Source organism: Triticum urartu, chromosome 3A (assembly GCF_056163025.1).
Source record: "Triticum urartu cultivar PI428250 chromosome 3A, HENAU_Tu73, whole genome shotgun sequence".
Classification (NCBI taxonomy): Eukaryota; Viridiplantae; Streptophyta; class Magnoliopsida; order Poales; family Poaceae; genus Triticum; species Triticum urartu.
In genome coordinates this window covers 592,958,986-592,968,031 of record NC_141875.1, presented here as the reverse complement: position 1 = coordinate 592,968,031, position 9,046 = coordinate 592,958,986, and the positions used below count along the sequence as shown (strand labels likewise).

The window sequence follows — 9,046 nt, the reverse complement described above, 5'->3', positions numbered from 1 at the left end:
CTCCACCGCCGCCGACGACCCCCCGCACCCTCCCCCGCTCCAACCTAGGTTAGGCTAGGTCGCGTCGCGCCCCCCAACCCCATTCGCCGCAACCGCCTGGCCCACCCCACCCCACCGGCAGCTGCACCTTGTTCCGCCGCCATGACGAGGAAGTCGGAGCCCAGAGGTGGATACTTCGGCGGGGCTACTCGCAGTCCATCGACGGCTGACAACGAACGCCGTCGCGAGGCGACGAGGCCGGCCCACGACCATGACCGGCGTCCTCCTCCTTTCTACGGTCTGCATCTCCGATGCGATGCCAACCACCGCCTCGTCAACGAATGTAAATGCTCCCTCCCTCCCTCCTCTACTCCTCTCCTCTATATAGTGTAATATTTTCTTTCAATAAAAAATTAATTAAAAAAGTTACATATGGCGCACCGGGAGAGGGTGCGCCATTGTTATCAATAAAAAAGTTACTTATGGTGCACCCAGTGGTGGTGCGCCATAGCTATGGATGTACTTATGGTGCACCCCCGGGAGGTGCGCCATTGCTATCCATCCCTTTCCCCCTGCCTCCATCCCTTTCCCCCTCGCCCCCTGCGCCGATCAAATCCCTAGCCCCCGAGCATCCACCGCCGCCGCCCTTTCCCCCTCGCCGCCGACGACCCCTTTCCAGCGTGCCCTGCCCCACCTCCATCGCTCTTCCACCCATCACCACCGCAGCTCTTCCACCCCTCACCACCGCAAGCCGCCGCCACCCCCGGGCATCCACCGCCGCCGCCGCTCCCAAGCATCCACCACCACCACCGCCGCCCCCAACCAACCATCCACCGACGCCGCCCCCCTCCTCCCAACCATCCACCACCCTCCATTGGACCACAAGCCACTGCCGTCGTCGCCCTGAAGCAGCAGATCGAGCGGAGACAAGACGCTGTCTCAAAGTAAGTTGCTCTCTCTTCATGCAATTATCTTGCTGCTGCTGCTGCTATCCTACAATTATCTTGTGGTGATGGTTTGGATCAAAACAGAGGTGCTAGCAAAGTTTCAGAATTTTTGGAATTGTAGGAAATGAAGTTTCTTCACAAGCCGCAGATGTTGAAAATTTAGAACTTGTGATCAGGAGATGTTTGGGAAAAGGGAGTGTAGGTACTGTTCTTGTGTTGGGATAATTTTGTAGATTTTTAGGAGCTAGGGGAAATAGGGTTGTAGTTGTAAACTGAAAATGGATCAGAAAGGAAAAGTGGGTGTTTCTCTCAAAAATTTCAAAAGAGTAGGATGGGTCTTTGTTCGAAAATGATTTATAGGAATTATAGGGTCTCCCAAAACTTTTGTGGAAATTTTAAAAAAATTATTTGAATTAGTTTTAGTGCAACAGAGGCAACTCAGAGTTTGAAAATGGCATTAAAGGAATTTGTTTTTGGGGTAAATTCTATTATGAAATAATTCCTATTGTTATTTAAAATATAAATGAAATGATTTAAGAAAACTACCAAAGTCCACAATATTATCTCCAAAATTTCTGAGTAGAATGGAAGGAAGAATTTCTGCTAAGTGATTTCAATATATGAAGTTTCAGAATAATATATAGGGTTGTTGGTTTTTAACCTTGGTTGCCATTGTTTCTATTTGTAACGGTCTGAAGAATGACTCATGCTGTTTGTGCTATCGGCTACCTAACAATCTCTAAGTGAAAGCAACTAGCTAGAGTAGATTTGTGCACACAATACTCCTTCCAAGACAATTTGCTTCCAAGGAGTAGTTTCAGTAAAGTTTCAGCATGGTTTCAGTATAGTTTCAGTAGCCGATTTGCTATTCACTTTGGGCTATTAGTTTGCTTCCATCTTTGTGCCCACTCTGAAGAGTAGTCGTATATGCTCAGAACTAAATAAAATTATACAATGAACTTCTGCAGGCTGATATGAGTTGGACCATCCTCTGCAGCCAACTTCTCTTCGGCAAGAGGAAGAAAGGAGAATCAGGGTACGGTTTCACCCCTATAAGATATATTGTTGTACCCCGAGTGAAGGGAAGGAGTTTGCTGGGTTTTGTCTCCGACCATCGTGTCGTGATGATTTTGCAGGTACCCCGAGAGGCCCTTGAGTTTGCCGGAATGTCGATTAACTTCCGTTCTGGCAAATTCGGGTACTCCATATGTCCTATTTTCAGCAAAGGTCAGGCTGAAATTTTCCGTGAATTTTAGCATGACTTTGCTAAAAATAGGACATATGGGGTACTTGCGACAAATGCATGGGCCGGGGTATCTTAGTACTTAATTAAGTAGGATCAACTGCCTCTTGTGTTATACATATAGAAGTGTGATATCAACTCATAGTTGTTACTAATGTCAGTTGCTCGTCATCGATAAACCCTAATCTGGTAGGATGACCTACTAAAAAAGCCCATACCACATATTCTATTTGGATGGCCCTGCTAACCCTTGACCATAAATACTTGAGATGGATGTAGCAGGCTTAAAGAAAGAAATGTTTTTAGGCCAACTCCATTGGGCCTGGCTGAAAATGCACAAGTGTGCATGACTAACAATATTCTATTGTAAAGCTAAATAGGAAAGAGGAACTACTCATCCTAACCATTTGCTCTCAAAATTACCACTTCACTTCTTACTACTGAAAATCTTAGACCATCTCCATTCAGCAATTGCTCAAACCAGTTCGAAGGGCGTGTTTTCACCACAGTGTGGATTATCTTATTGGACCCAACAGAGATGATGCAGTTTTGAATTATGAACGTAGGAAATGTCGTCATCAGACGACGAAAGTCTCCCGGGGGAGTGCAGCTGGTGCCACGACGAGCGAGGTCTGTGTGACATGCCTCACCTGGACGATGATCGACGCTTCAGCATTAAGCTCGAGGAGACCTTCGATGTTGAAATGGTACACAACGACGACAAGTGTTTTTTCGTAATTAAGCATGACTACAACTATTTCAACGTGTAATTTTCATATTTTACAATTTGAGTAGCTTATCCCATGCCATGCAAGGCGCTATGTCTTGGAGAGGATGGGTTTTGAAGACCATGAAAGTTCTGAAACAAAGAAAATTCACCTAAGGACTCATCATGATGTGGATTTTGAAGTAAAGCTGTACAATTCTGAGAGCGTAACCCATTTTGGTTGCAAAAAATGGGAAGCATTTTGCAAGATGTATGGTTTTGATGAGGGTATGCTTGTCACCATGGATCTCGGTGATCCTGAAATCAAGCAAGACAATATGGACATTTGGGTCCTTGTTGATACGCATCCAATTCTACCGCTATGTGAGTTTCTCAAACATAGTTATTAGCTAATTTATATTGTTTATTTCAAAATAGTTGACAACTTATTTCCATTGACAGCTTATTTTCATTCTTCAAAGAATGTGCGGGAGATGGTAGACAAAACCCACTACACCGATGGCTCCAAATTAACTTACAAGGAGAAAAATCATCTGGTCAGATTTTGTACTTACATTGAGAATTACAATATCTACAATCAAACTCCTCAACATTATGGTCAATACGTGCCACTAGTGCATGTGTTCAACTAAGGTAACTACCATGGAGATACCCTGGTAAGATTTTTTACTATTATGACATCCGTGCAACTTTTGCATACTTCTAAAACTAGTACATCATTGCTAACTATGAAGTTATTACTATGTTTTTCAACAGATAATCCCAGAGAATTGTGTGCCTCATTTGATGTATGAGAAAGGTAGCCTTAATGTTTTGAACATACAGCCAGGTCATCCTACGAATCTCAACTCTCCATACCAGATTTCTAAAAGAAGTGGAGACATGCAAATCAAAGGATGGAAAAAATGTATGGACAGTCGTAAGGAGGTTCTTGGAAGCAAAAGGAAGCGAAGCGCAAGAATTGGAGATAGGATGATCTCCATTCTCCATAATGGAGAGTCAGGGTCTATATTGTTTTATGCTATTTTACCTTAAATAGGGTATTTAGGTCCTGCCTAATACTGATGATCATGTGCTAAGAACAATTAAGTAGGGTTGGTTCGATGACTATCAAGATGATGATCGTATGACTTGTTATAAATAACGATTAGAAGTTGTATGATGATGATTAGTAGGACTTTTTAGGATTAGTATTACTTTCGACAAACTCGCTACTCGCGGTCTCGAGACTTGTAATGTTCTATCTTTGTTCGGTCTTTTGAATTCGGAGACTAATATGATGAATTGTATTCGGAGACTAATCTTCTATTGTATTCTATGAATCTGCTGTTCATGTGCGGTGCTGTCTATATTCTGTCCAGTAATATATTTTGTAACTTGTGCAATTATCAGAAAAAATCCCTAATATTCATACTAGTCGCGCACCACCAACTAGTGCGCCATTAGTAAGCCAGAGACACTAGTGGCGCATCATAAACTAGTGTGCCATTAGTAAGCCAGAGCACATGGGTAAATATGGCCCCTGGGAGGCACACTAATGGCGCATCATGGGTATACTAATGGCGCACTGTGTGGTGCGCCATTAGTAAAACATTCTAATGGCGTGATGCTAGTGGTGCACCTATGGTGCGCCATTAGTAGGCAAAATAGGTGCGCCACCAGCAGGCCTTTTCCTAGTAGTGGATGCATGATTGCCGTTAGATTGACATCTAACTGTGTGATGCTTGTAGAGTCGATTGTTGACTAAGTTTCTTTTTTTGAGAAACCTTGTGTACACATGAACTTAGTAGGCCCACAAGTCACCCTCCAAATCCGTGGCAGACAACATAGAGCCCATTTGCTAAAAAATTATAATTTGCAGCTCATTTGCTAATTCTTAAGTAATTTATTACAGCCCATTTTCTGCCCAGGACCACGGCCAAAAAGTTCAACCTTATTTTGCATATTTCGGTGGAGTCCGAACTATTGTAATCCTGAAATGATAAACATTTTTAAGAACTTATTGATTTGCCAAAAAAATCGTTTTGTTTTTGTAAGCAAATAAGACGTGGGAAAATTGAGTTGGTTTAAGGGAAAACCAGTGTAAAAAAATCAGCGCTGGGAGGGAAAACAACAACAAAAATAAGGATTTAAATATGAAAAGGGAACTTTATGTATTTTCAATATAATGATCCGTGTATATGAACTAGTAAAACTATAGGTAGAGATAAGAAAACAGATGTAGGACATGGCGTTTCAAGAGGAAAATAGAACTGGGTTGTGTGTTTGATTCAGTAAAAAAACTGCCTGCGGATGTTGTAAGACAAAATATAACTAACGCTGGCGGGCTAGAGGCCAGTAGATACCCGGTGGATCTTTGTGCCCCGTTGTCGTTATGGGCTGGGCCTGTTAAAAACAAAACCAAGCCTGGGCAGTCTACAACCCAGCTGAAACTTGCTCGACCTGAAAAACCAATATACCTGCTCAAAAACGAGAGAGTTCTGCAAGTACAGACTAATAACTGAGATGCAGTAGGTATATTGTTTTTCCATCATGATAATAAGTGCATGCACTTGTTTCAAAAAATTTGGAGAACTGGAAATTCGAACGACAGGTGCTTATGCTACCCATCAAATAAAAATCCGGTGCCTGAAAATTCGTTTTGAAACAAATGATTCAGCTTTATATCCACGTCGACCCTCGGCATGGTGGTTGGAAGAAAATGCCAAGTTCATACCGAAAGATCGTTAACAACAATACCAACTTGCGAATGACAAGGTAGTACAAGTACCAGTACCAAACTAACTTATAATCTTTTTACTCCTGGCCCTAGTGTTCGTCTGGTAGAAAATCTTGCAGAGGACCAGCTCCCGCTCCTTCTCTTGCTCCAGGTCCCCAAGGTGGTACTGGTGCATCACCCAGTTGGTCCTCTGCTGGTCGAAGTTTTTGTTGGTGTGCAGCACCAGAACCTTTTTGCTGCCTGTCTGCCGGCCATTGACCACCACCGGCAAGGTATTACCGTTCTTGTGCCACATCGCGTGCATGCCGCACTCCGATAGTATCTTGCAACGTGTCCATGTGCCCTTTTTGAACGCCCTGGAATTGTGCTAGAATGCTTGCTTAGGCCACTCAGTGTGATACCTGCAGTATTGTCGAATACATGATTTAGTGTACGTGGTTGGCATTTTCATAACATCTTTGGCATGTTGCAATCACTTGTTTCACTCTTTATTAACTGTCAAATTGTAATTGCTTCACTAGGTCTGCGTCTAAAAAGAAAAATAGAGCTATAAACAAAGGAATATGTTTGTGCAAGTAGACGGCTGATCGGCTGTCTTACCTAGAAGTTTCTTAGGAAGGGTGTAGCATATGTCGTGTTCGCGGTCGATGGTTGGTATGAACAAATCGATGAGAGGGTGAGATCTCGTGCTGTCAGCAGTCACTTTGGCCTCAAGGTTCTTGATAAGCTCCTGATCCGTGGGATCAAACTTGACGCTAGCCAGTAGCACCGGCCAATCCTTCTTGGACTTGCGTCGGTTAATTCCAGTTATATGGTACTCAATGTATGATCAATCGACTGTTTTAAGTGAATGATGAAAGATTTCAACAGATAAGTGGTACTCCAAATCTGAAGTCCACAATACCCAAAGACGCCGCCGGGATTCTTGTGTCACCTCACACGCAGCGTGTTGTCACATCAATTCAATGTGTGGACATGATGAATAATTTGACCGATGTATATGATACGTCCATTTTGCATCATGCTTTTATATCGATATTCATTGCATTATGGGCTGTTATTTCACATTATGTCACAATACTTATGGCTATTCTCTCTTATTTTACAAGGTTTACATAAGGAGGGAGAATGCCAGCAGCTGGAATTCAAGGCTGGAAAAGGAGCAAATATTAAAGACCTATTCTGCACAACTCCAAAAGTCCTGAAACTCCACAGAATACCTTATAATAAATAATGAAAAATCTTCGCCAAAGATGAAGACCAGGGGGCCCACACCCTTTCCACGAGGGTGGGGGGCGCCCCCCCCTAGGGCGCGCCCCCTACCTCGTGGGCCCCTGGTGGCTCTCCGATGACCATCTTCTGCTATATGAAGTCTTTCATCGAGAAAAAAAATCAGAAGCAACCTTTCGGGACGAAACTTCGCGTCATGAGGCGGAACCTTGGCGGAACCAATCTAGGGCTCCAACAGAGCTGTTTTGCCGGGGAAACTTCCCTCCCGGAGGGGGAATCATCGCCATCGTCATCACCAACGCTCCTCTCATCGGGAGAGGGCAATCTCCGTCAACATCTTCATCAGCACCATCTCATCTCAAAACCCTAGTTCATCTCTTGTATCCAATTCTTGTCTCCAAGTTCAGGATTGGTGCTAGTAGGTTGCTAGTAGTGTTAATTACTCCTTGTAGTTGATGCTAGTTGGTTTAATTGGTGGAAGATCATATGTTCAGATCCTTTATGCATATTATTACCCCTCTAATTATGAACATGAATATGCTTTGTGAGTAGTTACGTTTGTTCCTGAGGACAAGGGAGAAGTCTTGCTATTAGTAGTCATGTGAATTTGGTATTCGTTCCATATTTTGATGAGATGTATGTTGTCTAGCCTCTAGTGGTGTTATGTGAACGTCGACTACATAACACTTCACCATTATTTGGGCCTAGAGGAAGGCATTGGGAAGTAATAAGTAGATGATGGGTTGCTAGAGTGACAGAAGCTTAAACCCTAGTTTATGCGTTGCTTCATAAGGGGCTGATTTGGATCCATATATTTCATGCTATGGTTAGGTTTACCTTAATACTTTTGTTGTAGTTGCGGATGCTTGCAATAGAGGTTAATCATAAGTGGGATGCTTGTTCAAGTAAGAACAGCACCCAAGCACCGGTCCACCCACATGTCAAATTATCAAAGTACCGAACGCGAATCATATGAACGTGATGAAAACTAGCTTTACGATATTCCCATGTGTCCTCGGGAGCGCTTTTACTTATATAAGAGTTTGTCCAGGCTTGTGTAACACCCCGGCTGTAATTTTCCCAATATGTATTCCAACTCTTGCCGTTTCCAGCCTTAAGTTATTTTATTTTCTTGGGTTCGGGTTTTTGTCTCCGTGTATTGTTATCGTTGTCATGCATCTCATATCATGTCATCATGTGCATTGCATTTGCATACGTGTTCATCTCTTGCATTCGAGCATTTTCCCCGTTGTCCGTTTTGCATTCCGGCGCTTCGTTCTCCTCTGGTGGTCATTTCTACCTTTCTTTCGTGTGTGGGGATTAAACATATCCGGATTGGACCGAGACTTGTCAAGCGGCCTTGGTTTACTACCGGTAGACCGCCCGTCAAGTTTCGTACCATTTGGACTTCGTTTGATGCTCCAACGGTTAACCGAGGGACCGAAAAGGCCTCGTGTGTGTTGCAGCCCAACACCCCTCCAAGTTGGCCCAAAACCCACCAAAACCTTCTCCATCATCTAGAGCGATCGATCACGATCGCGTGGCCGAAAACCGCACCTCATTTGGACACTCCTAGGTCCCTCTATGCCTATATATAGACCCCCCATTCCAAATCCCGGATCTCCTCTCCCCCTAACCCTAAATTCCACCTCGCGCGCCACCGGACATGTCCGGATCAGACCGGACGCGTCCGCCCCGCCGCCTCAGCCACTCCCGCGCCGCCACGTCGCTGCCGCCGACCCGCGCGCCGCCGAGGCCCGACGGGCCCAGATACGGCCCTCCCGGCCCGTTCCTCCGCCGCCCGCGCCCGGCTCCTTCTTCCCCCGAGCGCCGCCGCGTGCCATCGCCGGTATCTCGCCGCCCCGCCGCCGTGGTCGCCGTCGCCGACCTCCGCCACTCCGCCCGCTTCCTCCGCCGCCCTTCGCCGGCGTGGCCCCGCCGCCGCGTGCCTCCTCCTCCGCAGCGCCTACGCTCCGGCCACCTCGCCGGCGAGCTCCGGCCGGCGAGCCCTCTCCTCCGGCGAACTCAAGCGCCGGCAACCACTGTTCCGGCGAGCTCCGTCCGTGCCTCGGAATCCGTGCCAAGAACCCTAGATCTGGAGGTGGTATTTTTCGTCTAAGTCCCCGAAATTCCCTTGTTCATGTGCATAAATTCATCATGTCGTAACTTTGCATCCGTAGCTCTGTTTTGGGCATATAGCA

At 45.2% G+C, this 9,046-nt stretch overlaps 1 pseudogene; it reads right to left on the bottom strand.

The window, feature by feature from the left end:
* Window positions 1-5,676: 5,676 nt before the first annotated feature.
* Window positions 5,677-8,689, bottom strand: LOC125547014 (NAC domain-containing protein 75 pseudogene; annotated as a pseudogene).
* Window positions 8,690-9,046: the final 357 nt, after the last annotated feature.